The sequence below is a fragment of the Marmota monax genome, unplaced genomic scaffold (genome assembly GCF_021218885.2).
Source record: "Marmota monax isolate L192 unplaced genomic scaffold, Marmota_monax_Labrador192_F-V1.1 WCK01_AAM20220418_F8-fsc00043, whole genome shotgun sequence".
NCBI lineage: Eukaryota > Metazoa > Chordata > Mammalia > Rodentia > Sciuridae > Marmota > Marmota monax.
In genome coordinates this window covers 12,622,022-12,647,588 of record NW_026691982.1, presented here as the reverse complement: position 1 = coordinate 12,647,588, position 25,567 = coordinate 12,622,022, and the positions used below count along the sequence as shown (strand labels likewise).

The window sequence follows — 25,567 nt, the reverse complement described above, 5'->3', positions numbered from 1 at the left end:
TTTAATTGCATTAAAACACAGCATAAAATTTAGCATCTGAATCATTTTTAAGTGTATAGTTCCATAACATTAAGGACATTCACATTGTGGTGCAACTAGTCTTCAGAAATTTTCATTTTGCAAATCTGAAGCTCCATAGGGACTGAACAGCATCTTCCCATTCTCCATCCCCTGGCCCCTGACAACCACTTTGTCTATGAATTTGACTTCTCTAGGAAGCTCATAAAAGAGTCATATAATAGTTGTCCTTTGGTAACTGGCTTATTTAACTTACTACAAAATACTCAGGGTTCATTCAGGTCACAGTATGCCTCAGAACTTAGTTCATGTTTAAGATTGAATAATACTCCATTGCATGGATATTTCACATTTTGCTTATCTGTTCATCCATCAGTGGATTCTTATGTTACTTCCACTTTTGCCGTTTGTGATCAGCACTGCTAAGAACAAGGGCTTACAAATATCTGTTTTAGTCCCTGCTTTTGGTTCCTTTGGTGTATACCGAGAAGATCAAATGTAATTCTATGTTTGATTATTTACTTTTTTTTGCATTCCTACCAACAGGGCTTAAATGTTCCCAAGACGTTTTTAGCCTTTAAAGAAATCTACAGAACACCTTCAAGAAGAAAACAAAGAACACTCCTATTTCTCTTGCCCATGTTCCCCAAATTGAGCATTTGCCACTTTGCTTTCATATATAGATATATTTGTTTTCTGCCATGGTGCTCATCATCTCTAAAGACCTCAGTGTGGACCTCCCTAGAACTAGGGCATCCTCCTGGGTAACTGCCATGAGAGTGCAATCTATCCATGTGATACCTGTTCCCAAGGCAGCTCCTCAGAATCTGCGTGGCTAGAGTTCTGCAGTACTCCCTGCCCCACAGCTGAGATCAGTTCTAAATTTAAAGTCGCCGTGACAGAATGGTTTCCAAAATTGGAAAACAAGTTTTCCATCCCCTGTTCTAGTTAAAATTCTTCAAGTGTTTTCTTTTCCAGTTTCCGAGTTTTGTTTTTCAGAGGAAGTCATGCTTGGACTTTCCGTTTCAGCCAGCCAGTTTGAGGAGAGGATTGGACTCACTGCTTTGGAGTAAGTACCGACCTGAACATGCAGAATTAAAGTAAGCAGTGGAAAATGAAAGTCAGGGAAAGAATCAGCTTCTCACACATGAGGCATGATCTAAGCAGCAAGGGAATAAGGACCATTTTCTACCTCTTAGGTAGAAAACAGGAATATTTTGATGTCCTGTTTTCTACCTAAGAGGAAATTCAGCAAGTGTCTCTTGAAATCAGCTATAGGTTGAGCTGGGAGCTTTCAGACTTTAAATAGCTTTTGAAGTTGACATTTTTATCTTCATTTCCCGCCCAAAAAAATGCAGCTCAGAGATTAAAAGGTGGCCTCAGGCCATATATTGGGTCAGTGCTGGGGCTCAGATTGAAACCCACATTTGTCCTCTATCTCAAGACCTCATGTTCATTTTATTGATATCAGGCTGAATACTGTTTTTTACTTGAAAATTCAACTTTATTTATAAAGATTCTTTTATCAACCAAGAAGCCATTCTACCCCTTCAAAGTAACTGATAATTTTAAAAAAATCTACATAGTTTTTAACCTTTCTACATAAAACTGTATTATGGGATGAACAAACAGTCTCACAAGATGCTCCAAGACATGTAAGCAACAACAACAATGAAAAATAAAAAACAACATCTAGCATGAATGTTCTATTGACAGAATGAAGACTTAGGAATCATACTTTTTAATATGCGGCTCCACCAAGAAACGTAAACATGATAATACTTTGGGAGGTAAAGGTTTCATAATAAACAGTCTTTTTACATAGGATAGTTTAATTGTGATCGTGTAGGATTGATATTGCAGGCTAGTATTTATGCTCATTTTATCAAGTAAGTCTTCATCATTGTAAAAAGGGCACAGATATTTCTACATAGATTTTTCTAACAATGAAAATACGCAGATACTGGTTTGGTTTCATTATTCAGACCAATTAATAACAAATGCATAAAAAGAACTAAAAAAAATCATCAGGTGACTGACTTACAAAATTAAAATTTTCCCTGAAATCAGAGTATTGTACTTTATACTGTGTGTGTGTGTGTATATATATATATATATATATATATATATATATATATATATATATACACACACACACACACACACACACACAATAAAGGTCAGCCTGCTAAGAAATGAATGTGCTAGTAATGACTTAAGTAATAACTTCCACTGGCATCTCTTCTTCTGGGTCTCCATTTGTCCCACTGATGTTTGCCCAAATAATAAACACATTACGATAGCAACTGAGTTTACTATCATCAGTGGTACTCATAGCATATTTCTTACAAATGGAATAAGGTTCATTAGCTGAGATTTAATTCCTGGTTCCTCTCTGAATCTGCCAATTCCCTGGTGTGTGATTATCCACTAGGATTTGAGGAAATGTGTTTCTCAGTTCCCCAATACCACTTGACAAGATCTCCTTCAATTTGATTCTAGTGCTGAGGGTCAGTAAGTGAGAGGCTGTTGAATGAGGCATGTGAGAGGAGGGTACTGAAGGCTTACTGGAGTGAGAATACAGACGCCTCTCCCACAGTTTGACGTTGAGTGCCTCCATTAACCTATGCGATCACCAGTGTCCTCATTATAAAATGGGAGTTATATTTGCTTTCTAGAGTTGTGGGGTTAAATGAGATTATATATATATATATATATATATATATATATATATACAAGCTTATAATAGGGCCTTGCAAGTGGTAAGTACTCAATAAAATGTTATGGTTTGGATCTGAAATGCCCCCTCACAGGTTTGTGTGTTGAAAGCTTGGTCCCCAGAGCAGCCATGTTCAGAGGTGAGGCCTTTGTGAAGGTGATTGGATCCTGAGGGCTCTGACCTTATCAGTGGATTAACCCCCATAATTGGCATTATTTGGAGGTAATAGAGGCAGAGGCTGGTTGGTGGAAGTAGGTTACTGGGGGCATGCCCTGGAAACATGTATCTTATCTCTGGACACTTTTTCTCCCCTGGATTTCCTGCCTGCTCTGAGCTGAGCAGCTTCCCACCACCTGTCCTTCTGCCATGGTGTCCTGCCTCATCTCAGGCCCAGAGCATCGGAGCCAGCTGACAGTGGACTGGGACCTCTGAAACTGCAAGCCCAAACAATTCTTCCCTCCTTTAAGTTATTGTTATCAGGTATTTGTCACAGTGGCAAAGAGCTGGTGGCACAACTGTTATTACTGTTTGTTAAATGGTCTGATTAAAGAATGCTGATTAATTTATCAATTTGAACCCGAAATGCTGTTCCCAGGAGGTGGCAGAATTCTTCCTTAAGCCAGATCCTACTCCATAGGATACTCATCACATTTAGGGTGATCTGAAGCTGGGAGCTGGGGTGGCTGTGCACCAAGTGTCTCTCATCCTACTCTCGGGACCAGCCTCTTGGGATCTTTTTTTTTTTAATATTTATTTTTAGTTGTAGTTGGACACAACACCTCTATTTTATTTATTTATTTTTATGTGGTGCTGAGGATTGAACCCAGGGCCCCGCATGTGCCAGGCGGCGCTCCACCACTGAGCCACAATCCAGCCCCTCTTGGGATCTTTCCTCCTCTGAGTTGTTCCTGTTGAGTATTTAGGTCACAGTGACTAAAATCTGACGAATACAATCATATAAAGAAGAAACTAGACATATTTTGAATTATTTCATGTGATAGATCGTAGACTCATGTTTTAAGAAAAAGAGTATTGAAATCTGAATCAGAAAAAAATCACTTTTTACCACTCTTTACCAGTTATGTGACCTTGGCTACTGCACACAACTTCTCGGGTCTCTATGTCCTCATTTGTTAAGAAACAATAATATAAATAAGTCAGTCTTCATGGGAGGATTAAAAGAGATATGTGCCTGTATAAAGAAACAGATCTAATAGATATATACAGACATGGGAGAGGATTTGCTATGGGAATTGGTTCATGCAATGTTCCAGGAGCATTGTTCAGAGTCTAAAGGCCTCAGAATGGGGGAGCTGGTGGTGTAACTCTCAGTCTGAGGAAGAGGGGTGGAGATGGTGGACTGCTGTTGTAAGTCCTCGAATCCAAAGGCTGAAAAACCAGGAGGTCTGATGTAGAAGGGCAGGAGAAGATGGATGCCCCTGTTCAAGCAGAAAAAGAGAAAGAATTCACCTTTGGTGGCTTTTCCTCCCCACCCATGCTCACAACGGATTGGATGGTGTCCACCACATAGGTGAGGACAGATCTTCTTTACTTAGTCTGGTGATTCAAATACTAATCCTTCTAGAAACACTCTCACAGACACACCCATGAATAAATAATGTTTTACAAGCCATAGGGACATCCCTTTACTCAGCCAATTGGCATCTAGGATAAAGGGCTGTATACTTCAGGTATAATCATATAGTGTCAGGCTCCTGTTTGATTTAGGATAATGGCCTCAAGGTTTGGAATGGCTGCTTGGGGGAGGTAATGAGACTGTCTAAGCTAGTTGGAGACTCCTAGGAGTCTCTGGCAAGGATGTGTGGATTTCAGGCAATGGGGGGATCCTCCACCAGATTAACTACCCAAGTCCCTTTCACTCCAGGCCATCTGCAATTCTGCTGAAGAGAGAGTGTGCCAACTGTATAAAGAGAAAGCACTGAGTAGCTGCAGATCTTATCTGTGGCCTGGGATGGTGATTTAGGACGCTTGAGTGAAAAGTCCTAGAAAGGGCTGTAATTTTATCATCCTAGCAACTGTTGCTAGGTGCTGCCTCCCTTAGGTCAGAACCATGCCCATTGACCTGCCATTCCACCTGAAATATTACATTTATTCCCCAGATTCATTCCAGGGAGTAAATGTAAGTGAAAGAAATTGGCTGGGTGGACACTGTGCAAACTGAAGCCAACTGAAGCCCATTTAGAGAGAAATGACCACTTCTCAACCTTAGCTAATTGTTGACCACTGGCCATTTGAGAATGTGGGTCATGAGTTTTCAGGCCTGTCAGTTGTCAAGGGAAGCCAGGAATCTGGGTTACATGGGAAATGTCCCAACTTCTAAGGATTGAAAAGTTCTTTAAATGTTAATTATTTATTAAATACTGGGCTAGCCAAATAATGTGAGGGCCAAATGATACAGTTCTCAAGTAGTAGTTGCACCAGGGGAGAAGCAAGGGAGAATATCAAACTTTCATATTCTATATGAAATATAGAATCCATCTTTTTTGTGGTTGGGATCACAGAACATTCTTGAAAACATAGGCAATAAGTTTGCACATTGGATTTTAAGATTATGATCAAGAGAGTAATGACCAAAAGACATTAGTTAAGGCTCTGTGAAAGCTAAATGTCAAAACAACTAGAAAAGATAAAGGGTGACATTTTTTTAAAATGTTGTAATTATTTCCCCACAATCTTCTTTGAATTAAATATAGAAATATTGAAGAGATCAAACCCATCAACTTTTTGGGATTTATGGATTAATGTTGAGAAATAAATTGTGCACATTTGGTGTTTTAAGTATAGTCATTCTTCAGTCTCCAATAGAGAGTAGTTCCCTGTGGATACTAATATCTGCTTATGCTCAAGTATTTTCCATGGTGCAGTATTTGCATACATCCTCCCCCATACTTTCAATCATCTCTAGATTACAATGCTCAATATAAAGCAAACATTATGTAAATAGTTGTTATGTTGTATTGCTTAGAGAATACCAACAAAAAAATCTGTTCATGTTCAGTATAGATGAAATTATTTTTCCTGAATATTTTTGATTGCTAGCGATGATCAACTTTTTTTTCATATATTTGTTGATTGATTATATATCATCTTCTGAGAGGTGTCTGTTCAGGTCCTTGGCCCATTTATTGATTTTTTTTGGTGTTTAGTATTTTGAGTTCTTTATATACCTTAGAGATTTGTGCTCTATCTGATGTGTGAGGGGTAAAAATTTGCTCCCAAGATATAGGCTCTCTATTCACCTCACAGATTGTTTCTTTTGCTGAGAAGAAACTATTTAGTTTGAATCCATCCCATTTATTGATTCTTGATTTTAATTCTTGTGCCAAAGGAGTCTTACTAAAGAAGTTGGGGCCTAATCCCACATGATGGAGATTAGGGCCTACTTTTTCTTCAATTAGACATAGGGTCTCTGGTTTTGTTCTTAGGTCCTTGGTCCATTTTGAGTTGAGTTTTGTATATGGTGAGAGATAGGGGTTTAATTTCATTTTGCTGCATATGGATTTCCAGTTTTCCCAGCACCATTTATTGTAAAGGCTACTATCTTTTCTCTAATGTATGTTTTTTGGCACCTTTGTCTAATATAAGATAATTGTAATTTTGTAGATTAGTCTCTCCATCCTCTATTCTGTACCATTGGTCTACCAGTCTGTTTTGATGCCAATACCATGCTGTTTTTTGTTACTATTGCTCTGTAGTATAGTTTAATATCTGGTACAGTAATGCCACCTACTTCACTCTTCCTTTTCTATGAGGAATGTCATTGGGATTTTGATTGGAATTGCATTAAATCTGTATAGTGCTTTTGGTAGTATGGTCATTTTGATAATATTAATTATGTCTATTCAATCTATAATTGGTTAATTCCACAAATGGTTAATCCACAATTGGTTAATCCCACAGATATGGTGGACCAACTATATTTGTATTGTTTAAATAAACTGGAGTCAGAGATTAGCCTTACAAGTCTATTAATATTATTAAATAACTCACAGTAAGTTGTGGCTGTTTAGTTCAGCTGGTTGGAGCGTGGTGCTAATAACTCACATTAGTTTGTTTTACATTGTAGTCTTTACATCAAGGTCTTTCTAAAATGACACACATTGATGGACGTCATTATACAAAGTACATGTATGAAGACTTGAATTGGGTGTCAACATACTTTATAAACAAATAGAGATATGCAAAATTGTGGTATATATGTGTATTAAGAATTGTAATGCCAAAAAAAACCCCCACAAAGTACATGTATAAAGGCATGAATTGGAGTGAACATACTTTATATAGAGAGATATGAAAAATTGTGCTCTATATGTGTAATAAGAATTATAATGCATTCCACTGCTGTCGTACATTTAAAAAAATAAAATCAATAAAATATTTTAAAAATGACATACATTTAACATAATTTAAGAATATTACATTCGTAAGTTTATTAGATTTGTAGGGGTTTTTTAAGCACTCAGGAAGATTTTGCTTATTAAATTACAGTGCTTGAAAGGAGAATTAAATACTTTATATTTATAAGTAAGTTTAAATTATTTATGATCATCTAATTAAGTTGTAAATATATCCTTAGTAGGGACTGCTGAAATTTGCTAGAGCCATACTATTAATTTTATAAAATAATAAGATTCATAAATTGCATTAAAAACTAAAGGAAAATTTAAAATTTGTAACCTAAATGAAATGAATATTAATTCTGGAAACAGAAATAACCTTTGAGTAATATTTTGGGGCACAAAAGCCACTCTTGGGAGTATCCAACAATCTTTCATTGTCACTTAACTCCCACAGGCAGAGTTATTTTCTGCCTCCCTGTGCCTTGTGCCCCAGTATTTGTGCAATGCATTCAACTGTACCCAGGCCACACTCACTGTGTTAGTTTGCAAGATTCCCTTTCTCATGAGACTCTGTATTCTCTTGGAACAAGTGCAAGACTTGGCGCTAGGGGGAAGATTTCAAAATCTAAAAGAAACATTTGCTAAATAGTGGGGAGTAAATAGTGGGGAGAAGCCTGAGAAGGGAGGAGAAAGTAGCACCAGGATGGACTTGGGGCAGGTGTGTGGAAAGGAGGCCAAGGGTTGACCTCCACTTGCCTTCGTGGCCTGGGCTCTCGCATAACTTCTCTTTCAAGCTCCATGTGATTCTGCAGCTGTTTGTGTATCTTAGAGTTGGGCTCCATGTTTTGATAAGTGGCTCTTCTCCACATTCCAAACACTCATTCAGCATGAGATTATGCCAACACTTGCCCAGTCGTCATTTGTAGAAGGATTCACTGAATTATGTCATCTCATGACCTGATGCAGCTGTTCCAAGGCTATCAGAAGTCACCGTCTCCTTGACAAAGTGGCCTCGGTGAAAGCAACAACTGCTTTTCTTGGTCCATTTCCTTTTGCTATAGCTTAATAGCACAATCTGTGTAATTTATAAAGAATAAAGGTTTATTTGATTCTGAAAGCTGGGGAGTTCAAGATCAGACAGTTGTCTCTGATGAGGATCTTCTTGCTAGTGGGGACTCTCGGCAGAGCTCGGAGATGGTATAGAACATCACATAGGAAGATAGAACAGCTTAGCTGAGGTCTTTCTCCCTCTTCTTATAAAGCTATAGTCCCATTGGATTAGGGCCGCACCCTTATGGATTATTTTACCTTTGACACCTCAGAAGGATGTCACCTCCAAATATCATAATTGGATTAAATTTTCACCTGTTAATGCTCACAATGGGGATTAAATTTCAACTTCAGTTTAGATAACAGCATTAAATCCAGAGCAGAAAGTAAGGCCAGATATTTGGGCATTAAAAAAAGTAAGTGGATTTGTTTTAGCTATAAGAGTAAGAGAAAATTGAGAACCTTGGGTGGCTATGTTTTATCCATCTCTATGATTCCACCTTGAATAGAATCATAGAAATGAAAGGCACATGGTAGACATTTAATTATTTGCTGCATGAAGAAATAAGAGCATGGATGAATAAAGAAAGCATGACTCAACAAAAGGAGCTGAAGTCTATAAAGATACTTTCATAGATGGTGGTGGTAACTGGCAGCTCTTCTGTCTGTTTGCAATAGCACCCCCTCTTCCTCAGGAGCACTATGGATCTATGGATTCAGGTATGATTAGGAGCTAACCTCTTTCCTCAAGTTCCATGCCCAGGCTGTAAGGATTGGACAGAGCTAAGCACCTGAGCCAACCTGAGCCAGTCTGAGTTCCCCAGACATTCCCAGGGAGCCTCTGTCATTCAAGACCTCCCATGATTAGAATAGAATTGGCCAAAGAGAGAGAGAGAGAGAGAGAGAGAGAGAGAGAGAGAGAGAGAGAGAGAATATTAAAGGCATTAGGAGTTTAGTCATCCCTGAGGTCTGTTTTTTTTTTTTTTTTTTAGTATTATTTTTGCCTAAACCAGTTTGAGGTAGTAGTTTTGAAATGCAGAGTGTATTAGTATAATGGGCAATGATGGTGCCAATAATAATAGTTTAGTATTGAGTGCCTTCTGGGTACTGAGTACTTTATTTAGAGTAACATAAAGCTGACACAGATGCTCTTGCTCTTGTTCTACCTGGTGATAGGCTCTTAGGAGGAGTCAAAGAGGAGGAAGAAGAATACTTAAAACATGGCTGTTGGAGTAAGGGAGACTGTAAGGTGAGAAATGACAAGAATATGGATGAGGACAGTGGAAGTGAGGATTGATTCTGGACTCTCCATTCTGTGAGATGCAGTAACAGCAGGCAGACGTTAGCTCCCCTCTGAGGCTTACAATGCTCCAGGCACCATCCTGTGGGCTTCACATGCATTAAATGGCTTAATCCTCATATAGGACCTAGAGGTGGGAACTGCTGATAACCCCCTGTTTCAATTGTACCTAGGACTGAATTTATGGAGGTGACTGAGTGACAACATAGAGAGGTCAATGCCATTGAAAGAAGTTTATTACTCACAGATTCAGAGGAGAAGGTTTGCCATGACATGCAGGGCCACAGTGTCACAGGGAAGTACTAGGGTCATTCAGGAGTCTGAGGAGCAAGGAGAATGCATTCCAGAGCCTTTCTTGTGGTTTTCCTGGGAAAGAAAGAGTGTGGCAGGGTAGGTGAGTTGAGAAAATTTAGGATTGACTGCTCTTTGAAATTTTTCATTTCGTGGTAGACTGAATTAGGTGCCCTAATTTTTGGTACCTGTTCCAGGGATGATTTAGAATAGGGGAAATTTTGGTTTGGTGTGTGAGAATTAGATAAAGAAGGTTGTTGGAGACATAGGCTTTGTTGGTGTGTATATGAAAGGCAAGCTGACAACTAAATGGTTGGCTATCTCTAGGCATTACTTAGCCTCGGAAGCGACAGTCTCTTCATGGCCTGCAAGATGTCAAAATATCAAAGCATCATAAGGTATAGAAATTTAACCCCTTGTCCCTGGCTTGATAGGCTAGGGAATTATGATGAAGAGGGGATGATTAATTTGCACAAGGTAACCCAGCCAAGTGGTGAAGCTGGATATTCAATCAGGGGATGGCCTCTATGTTTAATCATTGTGATAATCACCTCCAGATTCATTTAGTCTTTCTAAAAATGGTAACATGCAAGAGTTCAGTAACTCTGGAAAACTTTTACACATAAATAAAATTTATTTTATGGTATGTAAGAATATTGGAGACAATTTTTCAGTGTTCACATGAACTTATAATCTGCTGTTGCAACTTGAATAAATATGTTTCACTTTTGTGATCAAAGGAAATATGTTGTCATGGAGCAGAATGCCTTCCAGAGTCCCACAGGGCACATTTGACTCCAGTGGCATTTTTGATTAATAAGGAGCAGGTGGCACGAATGTGGCTAGGCCAACATTCATCTCTCAGGGGTGGTTTAGATTTAGGCTGGACTGAAACAGAGAGATGGTCCTTCATGACCTTTCAAGGTTTACTGGGGACATAACATAATTTCTTTTTAGTTTCCTTATCTGGCTAATCCACAGTTTTCTCCTGGTTTTCACAAAAGGAGCCAAATGAATTATTCAAGTCACTTCCATATTTTTCAAGTGAGGTAGACTAGCACAGCATTGTAAATATCTCTTCACCTTGCTTTATCCCTTTTACAAAATGTTTAAGTGGAAATACATATTTAGATGAAAATTGTGAATTCGTAAACATCAGTTATTTCTTTTTGTGAAAAAATTATCATTACTTTTTCCCAAATATTTTTATTTCAAATAATATTTCATTCATTTGCTCTTATGTAAAAAAAGGACAAAAACTCACAAGTAAACCATAGCACACATTTCTTGTATAGCTGTGGCATATAAGGTTTCTTGCTGCAGGCTATTATTAAAATATCTTATTTTGATGTCTTGTTTATAGATGTGTTACCTTATTTAACTCACATAATAATTCTGCTGAGGCAGGCAGGATGGGCACAGACATGATGGTAGGTGCTGTTTTTTGTCTGAGGAGCCACATTTCTTATCCTGCGAATAACAAGAACCCTCATTGGCTTGCCATCAGGGAGGTCCAAATGCTTTTGGTGCATAACCAAAAGGTTAGGGGCCTGTAGTGGTTGACAATGGTTTGACTGCTCATTGAAACCATTGGGCACTCACCTCCTTCCACCTTTCCATCCTTAGTTGGCTCTCCATACTTATGGCTGCTAAGGTGCAACCTCTTGTTTAAATTTTACACAGAAAACACTGGTAGGAATTGACTCAGTTTGACCCCTTCTCACTGTGCAACAACTTTTTTATTTTTAACCTTGAAATATCTATATCTATATCTATATATATATACATACACACACATACACACATATATGAATATATATATATATATATATATAAATGCATATTCTATATATTAATATTATATTTCAATATATTTATATTTAAATATTTTAAATATACATATTTAAATATATTCATAGAAAGATAGATATAGATAGTTGTTCATGGATCTAAAACATTAACTGTACAAGGTTATACTTGCTGGGAGAAGGAAATGAAGGAGAGAAAATTATCTTTTCATCCTTTAGCTACAAAGTTGACTACAGAGGGTGGTGACAAGAATCAGATGATTATTTTTACATTAGCTTTTTAACACACAGCTTTGTCACATTTTCCCTGACATCCATCTCTATTCTTAACCAAGTTTTGGTCTTGTACTCCTACGGGGACAATGAGTCATAAGGTCTTGGTCAGAACTTTTGGAAGGAACAGTAACTTCTGAGTTAGAAAGCCAGGGGACGGGCTGGTGGCATATGTCAATGGCATAGCAGTTGCCTAGCGGTGCCAAGGCCTGGGTCATACCCCCAGCACCAAAAGGATCGGGGGAGCCAGAAAGACATTTTGAGGGCACAGATTCCAGCTCAGCACCACTGAAGACTCCCCTAAAGTCATACTTGGGAAAGTATGGTGGTTTCTCTGGTGTCCAACTTGGTGAGATGACCATTTCTGTTAATTAATCCCACACTAACCTAAACCTTGATTTGAAGGTATTGTGCATATATGATTAAAGTCCAAAAGCAGTTGACCTTAAATAAGGGAGATGATCTTAAATAGTGTGGGAGAGCCTAATTCAGACAGTTTTAAGGTCCTAAAGGCAGAGCTGATGCTTTCTTGAGGAAGAAGAACATCTACCATGGATAGCAGGCTAGCCAGTGCTCAGGTTGTCTAGCCACCCTACGGATTTCAGATATGCCTAGCTAGGCCCACACTCAGGTGAGTTACTTCCTTTCAACAGATCGCTTAATAAATGTCTTCCACTGGCCTGAATGAACCTTGGTTTAGACAGATGGTATTACTTGATAACTTGAGAGAGTGAGAATTTCAACTCACTAAATGAAGGTTTCGATTTGTATTGATTTTTAATGGGTCTGTAATTGTATTAGGAATGGATTCTGATCATCTGTGACCTCATCAATCTGATTTTTTTTTTTGCAGGAGTCACTACTTTTAAGGTCACCAATAATGTTGAAAACACTTGAAAAGATGGAGGTATAAATATAAAAATAAGCATGAATATACATACAGATCACAATATGTTTATTCTCCCATACAAATTAAATTTTATTTGATGTTAAAAACATAGACTATTGGGCTCGAGATGTGGCTCAAGCGGTAGCGCACTCGCCTGGCATGCGTGCGGCCCGGGTTCGATCCTCAGCACCACATATAAACAAAGATGTTGTGTCCGCCGAAAACTAAAAAAAAAATAAATATTAAAAAAATTCTCTCTCTCTCTCTCTCTAAAAAAAAAATATAGACTATATCCCCATGTTAATTTTTCATTCCACCTTAAGAATAGAATATTTTAAAAAATTAGGGTTGTCTTCTCTGCGTAATTTTGACTTTGCTGCTGTTCTCAAAAGCAGAATGTAAACCTCCCAAATTTGGAATGCTTAGAGGAAGAAAAACAAGGATTGCATTGGAAAAGGCAGAACCAGAGTGAAAAGCCAGTGTAAAGACCGAACGCTCAGTTCTGACTCTGGCGAAGCTGTGGGTTGCATTTCCAGAACTTCTGCCGCCTGCCCTGTCTCATACTGAAGCAATGATGCCCATTTGCTTAGTAGTGGGTTTCAGAGATCACTTTTTCATCCTTGATTCCTCTCCATATCTTTTCAATCTCCCAGTAAAATTAATCAATATGTACATATATCTTTTTACTTGTCACCATCCTTATGTTTACAACTTGATTTCAAACCACCATCCGTTTTCACCTGAAATGATTCCAAAGCTCTCTGTCTGAACCTTCTGTCTTCACACTTGCTGAACTCAAAGAGAAACAAAAGTGATCTTTCTTAAGGATCAATTGGACCCAATGTTTTAGAATGAAAGTTGCTGTTTTCCATGCTGACTAGCCCCTCTGTAACCTGGATCCTGACTCCCTTCCTAACCCATCTCTTGCCACTCTCTCCTCTCCTCTCTGTGCTCTCCAATCTGCGACCCCTTTTACCCATCCCCCATTTCAGGATCTTCGCACATGACACTCCTTCTGCTCTAAAGGTTCTTATTTGGCAGTTGCTTTATGCAGTTGCTTCTGTCTTAGCACAGAACTCTTATCATTAGTACATAAAGGGCATGTACAGGGGGCTGGGATTGTGGCTCAGCAGTAGAGCACTGGCCTAGCACAGGCAGGACCCAGGTTCGATCCTCAGCACCACATAAAAATAAAGGCATTGTGTTGTGCCCATCTACACCTAAAAAAATAAATATTTAAAAAAATAAAAATAAAGGGCATGTACCATGGACCCTTAGTACATAAAGGGCAGAGAGACATTGGCCATAATCTTATGCCCAGTATCCAGGAAGTGTCCACTAATGTATTTGTCAAATTTATCAAGCAAGCTAAAATAGTATTCCCTTGGAGAAACCTCTCTGGGCATCCTATGAAACCTCACCCATCGCAGTTACTTTTTGTCATAAAATTATAAGTATGGGAATAAATTATGTATTCATTTTATTTTTTTTGTTATTGACCTTCCCCAAGCTAACATAGACTCAGATAATTTAATCCCAAAATAGGTTTAAAGTATCAATAGGATAAATTTGCCTATTAAAAAAGAAAAGTACTAAAATAAATAAAATGCTAAATTCAAACTGCAGACTATTACATAAGATACAGATCTAAATAGATTGTCTTTGTATGGTCAAGTGAATTATAGGGAAAAGAGACACTGGGATGGTGATATTAATACCAGATAAGACTGAATTCAAGGCAAGCTCTATTAATTGAGATAAAGAGAAACACTTAAAAAATAACAAAACAGTGTACAATAATGAAATCTTTAATTTTTATGCAGAAAAAATACCATAAAATACATAAATCAAAAACTTCAGGAAATTCAAAGAGAAATAAAAAGAAATATAATAGTAACAGAAAACTTAAATTTACCTTTCAACCATAGCAGAGCAAGTAGACTAACAATAAGAGCATTGTTTTAGTCCATTTTGTGTTGCTATAACAAAACACATGAGGTTGGGTAATTTGTAATGAAAAGAGGCTTACCTAGCAAGAATTTTAGAGGTTCAAAGTTCAGAATTAGCAGCCACATCTGGAAAGGGCCTTCTACTGTGTCATAACATGGTGTCACATGGCAGGAGTTGTAGGTCAGGCCATGAGCAGCATGTGTGGAAGATCTCACATGGTGAGAGAGGAAGAGACTAGATGGAGTCAGGCTTGCTTTTTTTATAGTAACCCACCATCATGGGAATTAATCTACTCGTGTGAGACCTAACTTATTCATGAGATAAGCACTAATCCCTTCAATAGAATGATCATGACCCAAACACTTCCCACTAGACACCACCACTTAAATATCCCACCACTGTTCAGTATCATCACACTAGGGAACATGCTTTCAACGTATGAGCCTTTCAGAGACAAACAGCATACAAACCATAGCAAACATGCAGGGTCGGAAGAACCTAATTAACTAGGTTGGTGTCACAATCACATGTTTAACATCATAGTACTGTAACAGACAATGCACAGTCTTTTATTTAGATGCATAAATTAATAAAAGTTAAAATAACTTAATCCATGATATCTGACCACAATTTTTAACACAAGTAGAATCAAAATGAATGTTTGTTACTTGGAAATGACAACATTTTTTTTTCTGAAACCACATATGGTTCAGAGAAAAACAATCATATTCTTAAGGTCACAAAGAAAATCACCATAAATTAATGAAGGTTAAAATAACTTAATCCATGATATCTGACCACAATTTTTAACACAAGTAAAATCAAAATGAATGTTTGCTACTTGGGAATGACATCATTTTTTTCTGAAACCACATATGGTTCAGAGAAAAATAATCCAAACAACTCTCAAATACCTATCTAATAATGATGATTAAAACATTATATGTCAAAATAGAAGAATTTGTTAAAGTTGTACCCAGGGGCACATGCATCACCTTAGCACATGTGTTTATTTAAAACTTAAAAAAAAGTAAGTGAATAAAGTATTCAACTCAAAAAGTAAGAAAAGGAAAACAAAAAAATCAAGGGAAAACAAGAAAAAATAAAGATAATTACAGAAATAAACTAGAATGCAGAAAAAAAGAACCAACAGATCCAATAACTAGTTCTTTGAAAGAGAATACAGATAAACTTCCAGATAGTAACCAGTGAAATTGGGGGTAAATCACAAATAGCATAATTGAGATAGACCAAGGGAATAAACAACATCAATAAGGGAAGTTAAAACATTTATGGAACTACCTTTCAAAACTCTACGCATTTATATTTGAAAACTTTTATGACCAAACACCACAATTCAGCTTAAAAACTGCAAAAGAAGAAATGCTATTGTATGTTTCAGTAAATATTGAGTACATAATATCTCTGTGTTGGGGCTGGAATAAAGAAAAATATCCTGGATGAGGCATGATGCAGTGCAGGTTTTAACCAGAGCTTTCAGGAGCCCTGGTGCTTATTAACTGTCTTCTTAGGACGTCACAAAGTTTCTTTGTGCCCCAGTTTTTATTGCCTACACAGTGAAGAGATTTGTGATTCGATAACGGTGAGCCTGAAGAAACCCAAAGTGGGAAATACAACTGCTTTTCAAAAATGTGTAATGAAAGGTTACTCTATTATTTTACTGTTTTAGCAATTTCTTAATGAATGATGGAAATCCATCGTTCATTATATGACTTCAGATCTACCTAAAGACTAAGTGAAATTCATTGATTATGTGGGGGTTAAATCTGGAAGTGGCTCCCATGAAGAGCCAACCGGTTTGACCAGGAACATCTCCATGCCTTGTGAGAGAGGTCAGGAATAGAACCAGTTGGCATGATGAGTGTTCAGCCGGCATGAACTGGATGTGGATGGGCACAGAGGAAGCAAGTGTTCAAACAGGGCTTGAACGTCTAACGTCAAGAGAGGTGGTACCTGAGGCAGGGAAAAGGAACGAGAATATTACATAAACACTCATTCGAGAAGAACATGAGGCTATGTGCTGAGAAGTGACAGCATTCAAATATCCTGTAGGCAGAGATGGCTGTTCGTTTGGATGGACACAATTTTCAGAGCCTGGGGTCTGAGCTCTGGCTCTCCAAGTCACTCCATGTGATCTTAAGCAAGTTTATTTTTATTTTTTTACAGTTCTGACTGAACAGAGTGGTGAACATACCTATTAGGTGTTAGGAAGTAGCAGGACTGAGTCTGTATGGTTGGTTATGTTGGCTTTGCCTTGTGAAGTATATGGTTGAAAATTGCATCACACATAAAGTCCAAGTAAGCCTCCACCTGTGTAGTTTATCAGCAATTTCTATGGTATTAATTTCTTAAAGCATCTAAGGCCAAATCTATAGGAGAAAGCAATCCTGAAGAATCCTCCGGGGGAGGCTTGGTTGATTTGAAACACCCTCACCCATGTTGTAAGGCTATTCAGTAAGCCCTCCAGGATTCTAAACTTGGTACCTGGCAAAAATAAGCATCCCCACAGCTTTCTGCACTATTCAGTCTTGTTTTGCATTGCTCTCAACAGACTATGTGTTTGTTTTTCCTCTCTGGCTTTGCTGACTTTTGGAGACTGTCCTGGGTAATAGGCCTGACTGGCTCTAAGGTCCAGTTTACATCTCACACTTGGCAGCAGCTCCATACCCAGGCCTGCCCAGGCTGGGACCACTCACCGTGTTCTCAAGTTGTCAGCTTCGTACAACTGCAGAGGACAAGAGGCTGGCTGCTCCAAGGTAAATATTAAGGAAACTGGATGCAGATGGTATAAAGCACAGGGCAGTGTGAGGCACAGGCTCAGAGAGATACCTGGACCAGATAAATCCCTGAGAATTAAAACAGACAAGGATGTTCACCAATTATGGCAATCATGCACAGAACAGTGCCTGAATGAGGTGTCTTCCTGTGGGGGTCACAGACGACTACACTGCAGTTAACCCCAGTGAGGACAGCAGGAGAACTGGCTGTGGATCCACACACAGATCTGTGTAATTATAATCATGTTGCATTTATTCATCTATTTTGCTTACCATGTAATATATTACAAATGCTCTCTATGTTTATCTTTTAGGAATGGCTAAATGAAGTCACAGAGGGTTCCATGCTTAGAAGGTCCCCTGCCTTAATGCTCTGTAGTTATCATCTCAAAATTCTTAATAATTTTGAACAAAGTACACAATATTTTCATTTGGTAGTGGCACCTGCAAATTATATAGCTGGTTCTAATTTCTACTTTATTTTGTTTTTATTTTTAGGACTATGTTATTTTATAATTTATGTTATGCTCAAACATTCAAGCTGTACTCTTGTATGGATAGTCTTGCAAGAAGATATCTAAATTTAATTTTAGTAGGTTAGTTATTCAGGATAAATTCTAGGCATGATCAGTGTGTGTGTGTGTGTGTGTGTGTGTATTTGTGTCACATGTTGCCTTCTGATGTAACACCTCATTCCTTCATATTATTTGTTGAAATAGCACTATGCATCTCACTTCTTTTGAGCCAAGAGGATGATCACTCAGCTTTAGATCTCTTGAAGAGAGCCATCACCTTGTCTGCCTGCTCATCAGCCCTGGGATAAGGGACATGTATAGGAGATGCCATGTGTGCTGCTCACTGTGCCTCCTGGGAAGGAGGGTGGTGGTTACCGTCACCTGGGAGAGAACCCTTCTGGACTCAGCCTTTTCTGAAAATGGAGGGTCAACTGAACAATTATTTGGTGTGGATTAAGAAAAACATTATAGTAACCTAATGCCTGGAATAATAATGCCTGGAATGCTGTAGATGCAAAATTCATGCTAGTTTTTCATTTACCCTTAAAATCAATTTTTCCACTTATTTGCTTCAGTACTCAACAAAGCAAAGACTAAAGAGACTCAAGCTCCTCCTCTCATTTTGAGTTTTTCTGAATTTACATAGACACATGTTATAAAAATTGGCTCTGTCTCCTTTTATTTGATATTCTTTGTAGTTTGGTCACATTTTTCTGCTTTTGACCCTTTTTCTGAACCCTCTACATCTGTTTCAATGATGAGATTGCTTACTCATAATTTATAATGTAAAGAAATGTATAGGGGCTTAAATAAAACTATATGGGAAGATTTTATATATATATATATATATATATATATATATATATATATATACACACACACACACACACACACAACACACACACACCCCTACACACACACACCCCTACACACACACACACACTCAAAGTAAGGCTAATAAAAAACATTAAAATGACAATGAAATCAATATACTAAATTCATATGCCAATAGTATCAGTATTATTCTAATTGAACATTTACTCAGAACAAAGGCCAAAAGACAGATACATGATCATACAGTTGGATCAAATATATTTGGAAAAAAGTACTTGTAACTCATTGCATCTGTGTTGAACATGTACCGTCTTTTTCTCATGTCATTATTTTCTAAATATTATAATAGCTAGTTACACAGCACTTACTTGTATTAGGTATTATAATCATTTAGAGATTATTTCAGTTATTCAGGAAGATGTCCATAAGTTATATGTAACTCCATTTTACATACATTATATGTAACCCCATAAGTTATATACTACCCCATTTTATATAAGGACTTGAGTGCCTGTTGATTTTGGTATCTTAGAGGTTCTAAAACCAATATGAAACCTGCAGATACCAAAGAATGACTATATAATTCCTCTGCTGACAAACAAAGCACTCTTTTAGCAAAAAATCTTCCTAATAAATTCTCTAATAAATTTGTCACATGGATGAAAATACTGTCTACCTTACTTCATAGAAAGTAGTCAATAAATAAAATGAATAAGGAATTTTGTATATTTTTGCTTCTAAAAGTAAGCGTAGAAACAGCAACAGTATAATAACTTGTTGCTAATATTTGTGAGAACTGAACTAGGTGCTGTGCAAAAAAATTTTAGCTCATTTATTCCACACAAACACTCCATAGGGTATGAGTACCATGCCCACTGGGGCATGCAGACAAGTTGTGCCTTAAGGGCCACAGTCATAAGTGGAAAGCCAGGGCTTGCCAATCTGCAGTCTCATAGTATCCTGCCATATTGGGTACATCATGCTGCAGGGTCCCTGCACAGGTAGAGAGTTTGCCACCTTCACAGAAACTTTCACAATTGAGTAAAATTGGCGGAACACCCTGGATGCTCATCTATAAATGAATGTGATTATTCCCGTTCCCTGCTGTTGGAATTGTCTTTCCAGAGGGCCATTTGGCAAGTCTTGTATACGATGTCCTCAACTTGTCCATCCCCTTTGGCCCAGTATTAAACTTCAAGGAATATGGTATCAGGAAATTACACCTATGTATACACAAGATTCATAGACACAAATTGGATATATTTGAAATATTCTACAGTAGAGAAGTAGTTGCAAACACTATAATGAAACCAATGAAGTGGAATCATATGCCTCTATGAGTTTTTTTTACAGGACCTATAAATACACTGATAAATGTTCACAGTATTTTGTGAGGTGGGAGAAAATGTAGCCTCAAGATACCTATATTGTGGTTTAATAGATAAAAAAAGATACCCAGTGCTTTAATAGATAAAATCGTTAGATAGTATATATTAAAATGTAAAGTCCTATGGTCCAGTAGTTTTTCTCCATATTATCACCCATAGGCCGTAATCACATGAATATAAAAAGTTAAGTATGCAGATGTTAATTGCCATCTTATCTTTTAATAATGAAAATTGGAAATCACATTATATTTATCAAGAATGAAAGAGTTATATACATGGAAGTATTTAAATACATGGAAGTTCCTGACTGTGGAATGCTATGCAAAAGTTAGAAGGAATGGGATACAGGCATGAAAATAGCAAAATATTTTCTAGCAGAGTATAAATTATTTGTTTCTGTTTTTGTCTTAAGATGAGTCTTGTTGAATTGCCCAGGCTGGCTTGGAACTTATGAGCTCTTGCCTCAGCCACCTGAGTAACTGGGATTACAGGTGAGCACCTTGGCCCTTGGCTTGGTTACGTTATTTTGCTAATTCAGTACAATTTACTGCTATGTTTATATGAATATGCATGTTGAAAAGGTTTAGATTTTCTCTAGAAGAAGAATGACTGATGATAATGGTTACTTAGTCTGAGATAATAAATGGGAGATATGCTATTTATATATGCAAAATTTGTTTTAGCTATAGTTTTGGATCATTTGCAAGAAAAATACAATAATCTGTTACTTATGTAATTTAAATTCACTGTTCATACACTGAGTGTGAAAGAAAAACAAAACTAAGTATACAAAAATGTTGAGTGCTGTCTTAGTATTTGATTTTGCTTTGACTATTGTCCACGTTAAGGTCACTAAATTGCTAATTTTAATTCTAGTTCTAAGTCTGAAAATGCCATACTTTATAAGACTTGTATAGGATAAATGTCCATAAATAATTTTTGACAGAGCTGGCTGTTTGTCTAAATTAGCATATTCCAATGTCATACTGCCATCTTCTTCCTTTACTTAATTTTCTTCTTAATATTACTGTATAACATTTGACATGTATGTTTATTTGTGTGTGGTTGGTCTCTCCTTGATAGAACATAAGCTCCCCTAGGCGGGCCCATGCTATTTGATTTATTGCTATTTGTTTTCTGTGGTGCATAGCATAGGGCCCTATACAAAGAAGGCACTAAATAATTAAATAAATAGTTGTTTTTGCACATATATGCCCAGGGAAGGGCCTGACATGATTTACAATCACTAAAACACTAATAGTGTTTTTCCTAGTGGTAGGGTTATGGTGGATTTTTATTTACATGAAATGAGCTCTGTTTAAAAAAATGTTTTCTAAATGTGGGGGCTGGGAAACTGATCTAAAATAACTGCTCCTTGTATAAAGTCTGTTTATCTTGTGGCCTCCAAGGAAATTTGGGTTATTGACATAGCCTTCCTTTTATAGTGAGTAGATGATTCTGTAAATTGATGTGCACTTTTTTTTTAGGTGACCACGTGGCCTCAAGCATTACCTTAAGAATCAATGATTAAAAAAAAAAATCAATTATAATTTTGCCTACACCACATCATGTGGCAGAAACTGGGTATGTTGTAATTAAGACACAGAAAGTCTGCAATTTTTCTTTGTAATATGATTTGTATTGTGAAGCAGGGACAAAAGGAACTCAGTTTCAACTTTGTATGAAGAGCTCTTTATGAGGAAGCTGCGTGGGGATTGTCTCTGTTTGCCTCTATGTCTTTGCCTCGGAAACTGCAGGGGATAAATCAGAGATGAGCTTCGAGGAACTGACTTCTTAGCAGTTCAAGGAACCCATAGCAGGCTTGTTAACACTGTGAGGCCTGAGGACAAAATTGGCTTGAGGAAGTGAGCTCTGCCTTGAGTCTCCTCTGTTCAGCTGGTCTTGGCTGTGAACCTTCTGTATGCCCACCCAGGACTACAAGCTGGGGGGCTGTGTCAGGGATGTGTTACATGGCTGTGCCTGTCACATGCTGGCCCACCTCTACTGAGAAGCCACAATGCATGTGAGGTCTTCTTTCTGTTGATAACGGAGTACCTCTCGTATCTTCGGGGGTCTGTAAGTTCCTCTTTAAATATGCAGTGGAATTGTTTGTTTCTATTGTTAGAAATGTAAATGAAAATTTCCTGAAAGATTTAGTTAAAGGACTTCAATGTTTATTAAGGAAATGTCTTGTCCCTTTCCCTAAAATTATAATTTTTAAATTAGAAAAATGTCTTAAAGTAGAGAAAAACCTATATACCAATAAACTGTTATTTGAACCCTTATGTGCCAAACACTGGGTATATCCACATGAGAAAGCACTATTCCCATTTCACAGATAAAGAAAGGGAAGGTCAAAAAACATGACTGACTGACTTACCTAGACATTTACTGGCTTACAGAGACTGAACTCCTGGCTGTCTATTTGCAGCCAAGAGTAGTTACTGAGATAGAGAGTACTGGCGTGAGATGCAGGTGAGTTAACAGAACCTTCAGCAAAGGTATTAAAGCTAAGAATCTAGAATGGTCAGTATATGCTGAGATTGAGTTGATATCACTCAGGTGGAACTGTGGACCTCTCTGAGTTAATAAAATGTAACACTTAGGCAACTTTGTAGAAAACAGCCAAGAAAGCCACATGGTCACTAGGCCATGAACAGAACTTCTACCATATGACATAGTTGGAAAGGAAGTCTGGGCTCAGTCTGAACAAAGGCTAAAGTGATCCAGGAGAAGAAGCCAGAGTGTTGGTGGTGCCAGCTCTTTGAAAGCTCTGGGCAAGTGGGAGAGACATATCCTCTGGCTGAGCCTTCATAGTTCTGGACAACGGTGGAACCAGGTAATACTATCTTACATCAAGTTCTAAGGTTAGTTTAAGGTAAGTGAAGGCATTGTATTAGAGTTCTCCAAAGAAATCGAACCAAAAGGGTATGTAAAGAAGTCTGAGGTTTTGGTTCATATCATTATGGAGGCCAAGAAATCTTCTGATGTCTGATGGCTGTCTACAAGTCACAGAACTAGGAAAGTCGGTGGTATAGTTCAATCCAAGCCTAAGAACCAGGGAAGTCCCAATACAGGGCCAAAGCCCGAGAGCCTTGGGCTAGGAGAGGGTTGGTCGTGTAAGTCCTGGTGTCTGAAGTTCTGAGAACGAAGAGAGCTGATATCCAAGGGCAAGAGAACACAGATATCCTAGCTCCAGGAAAAGGAGAGAAATAATTTGCCTTCCTCTGCCTTTTTGTTGTGGCTTTTGGGCTCTCTTTTTTTAAATTTTATTTATTCTAATTTGTTATATATGACTGCAGAATGCAATTCAATTCATATTACACATATAGAGTTCAATTTTTCATGTCTCTGGTTGTATACAAAGTAGAGTCACACTATTCATGTCTTCATACATATACTTAGGGTAATGATGTCCATCTCATTCCACCGTCTTTCCTACCACCATGCCCCTTCTCTTCCCCTCCCTCCCCTTTGCCCTATCTAAAGTTTGACTATTCCTCCCATGCTCCCCCCATCCTATTATATATATATATATATATATATATATATATATATATATATATATATCAGTATCCTTATATCAGAGAAAACATTTGGCATTTGGTTTTTTGGGACTGGCTTACTTCACTTAGCGTTATGTTCTCTAATTCCATCCATTTCCCTGCAAATGCCATGGTTTTATTCTCTTTTAATGCTCAGTAATATTCTATTGTGTATATATACCACATTTTTTAAATCCATCTGTTGAAGGGCATCTAAGTTGGTTCCACAACGATGTGGCTATGTCCCAGTAGTATGCTGTTTTTAAGTCCTTTTGGTATTAAATGAGGAGTGGGATAGCTGGGTCAAATGGTGGTTTCATTTCTGGGCCCTATTTTTATAGGTCTTTTGTAGTAACAGATTGGATAGTTCTTTTCAACACTGATGAGAGTCAGTATAGCTTGGATATTAAGAGCATCCCCCCTGCCCAAGCCTGTATGTTAAAAGCTTGGCACCCAGCTTGGAGCTAATGGAAGTTGGTAGGAACTTTTAGAGATAGGGCTGATTGGGGTCTATGGGTTATAGGGGTGGGGGTCATGCCTCCAAAGGGGATTGTGAGACCTAAACCCTTCTCTTTCTTTTCTGCTCCCTGGTCATGAGGTAAGAGGTTCTACCTCATCACGAAGCAATAGGACCAAGAGATCATGGACTGAAACCTCTAAAACTGTGGACCAAAATAATTTTTTTATTTTTAAGTTCCCAATTTTTTCTTTGTAAGTTGATTTTCTTAGATTTTTGGTATAGTAATGGGAAGTCAAGGACAGATCTACTTTATTTGGTCTTACAATTAAAATATTAATTTCTTCAATAAACACCCTCACAAATACACCCAGAAATAATGTTTACCAGCTATCTGGGTAATCCTCAGCCCAGTCAAGCTGACACATGAACAAACCATCACAGACATCTTGACCTCTGTCCTGGTTAGCAGTCGATCATTCCCAGAACTTGGAAAATCCATGATTTGCTAATTATGCAGAAAATTTTGCTTTGTAACATTTTTAAGACAAAGTATAAATCTTTTGATGACAACACTCAAATGCCATAAATAGTGCCACAAATATAAACTGTGCTCAGATGGTTTATTAAGTGTGCCATTGTATCTGGACCAGGGCAGGGTGAAGGGCTTGTGGTGCAAACGAAACCATATTCAGAAGGCATACAAAGCTAGAAATAAATCTGTGCAATTTATTGACAGTAAAAAGTATACACTATGCACTACTCATGAGGTATTTAAACTCTACATAATGTGACTATTTTTAAATAGCCATATTTCACTGGGCACCTTTATACAAGGTGAATTGGTAGACAAAATGGTCTAACCCTTCTGAAAACACCATATGTCAAGTTAGAAGTCCCCAAATAAGGAGGAGGCTGAATAAATTATGGTATAATAAAAAGGATCATAATGCAATAGGACCAAGAGATCCTGGTCTCAGGAAATAAAAGAAAAATATTTTTATTTTTTATTGTTTTTGTCAGTAGTGGGGATCAAACCCAGAGCCTTGATCATGCTAGGCAGGTGCTGTACCACTGAGTCACATTTCCAACCCAAGGAAATATTCTTAGTATAATGTTAAGTGGAAAAACAGATTTAATAGCATATTCAATGTATACTTTATCTTTATGTATTATGTGTATATAAACACACAAATCCAATCTGTATATATCTGATTTGTATATATACAATCTGCATGTATGTGTGTATCAGTGTGTGTGTATCAGTGTGTGTGTGTGTGTATGTGTGTGTGTGTGGTCAATCAATGGGTACTAGGTTAAAATTAGGAGCAAGCACAGCTGATGTGGGGTGGCACAGTAGAATGACTATAT

At 37.6% G+C, this 25,567-nt stretch overlaps 1 long non-coding RNA gene across 1 annotated transcript; it reads left to right on the top strand.

The window, feature by feature from the left end:
• The first annotated feature begins 859 nt into the window (after window positions 1-859).
• LOC124094310 (uncharacterized) lies at window positions 860-23,715 on the top strand. Its single transcript, XR_006852188.2, has 3 exons — window positions 860-1,087; window positions 20,607-20,685; window positions 21,682-23,715. It is a non-coding gene; the product is annotated as an uncharacterized LOC124094310 (long non-coding RNA).
• Window positions 23,716-25,567: the final 1,852 nt, after the last annotated feature.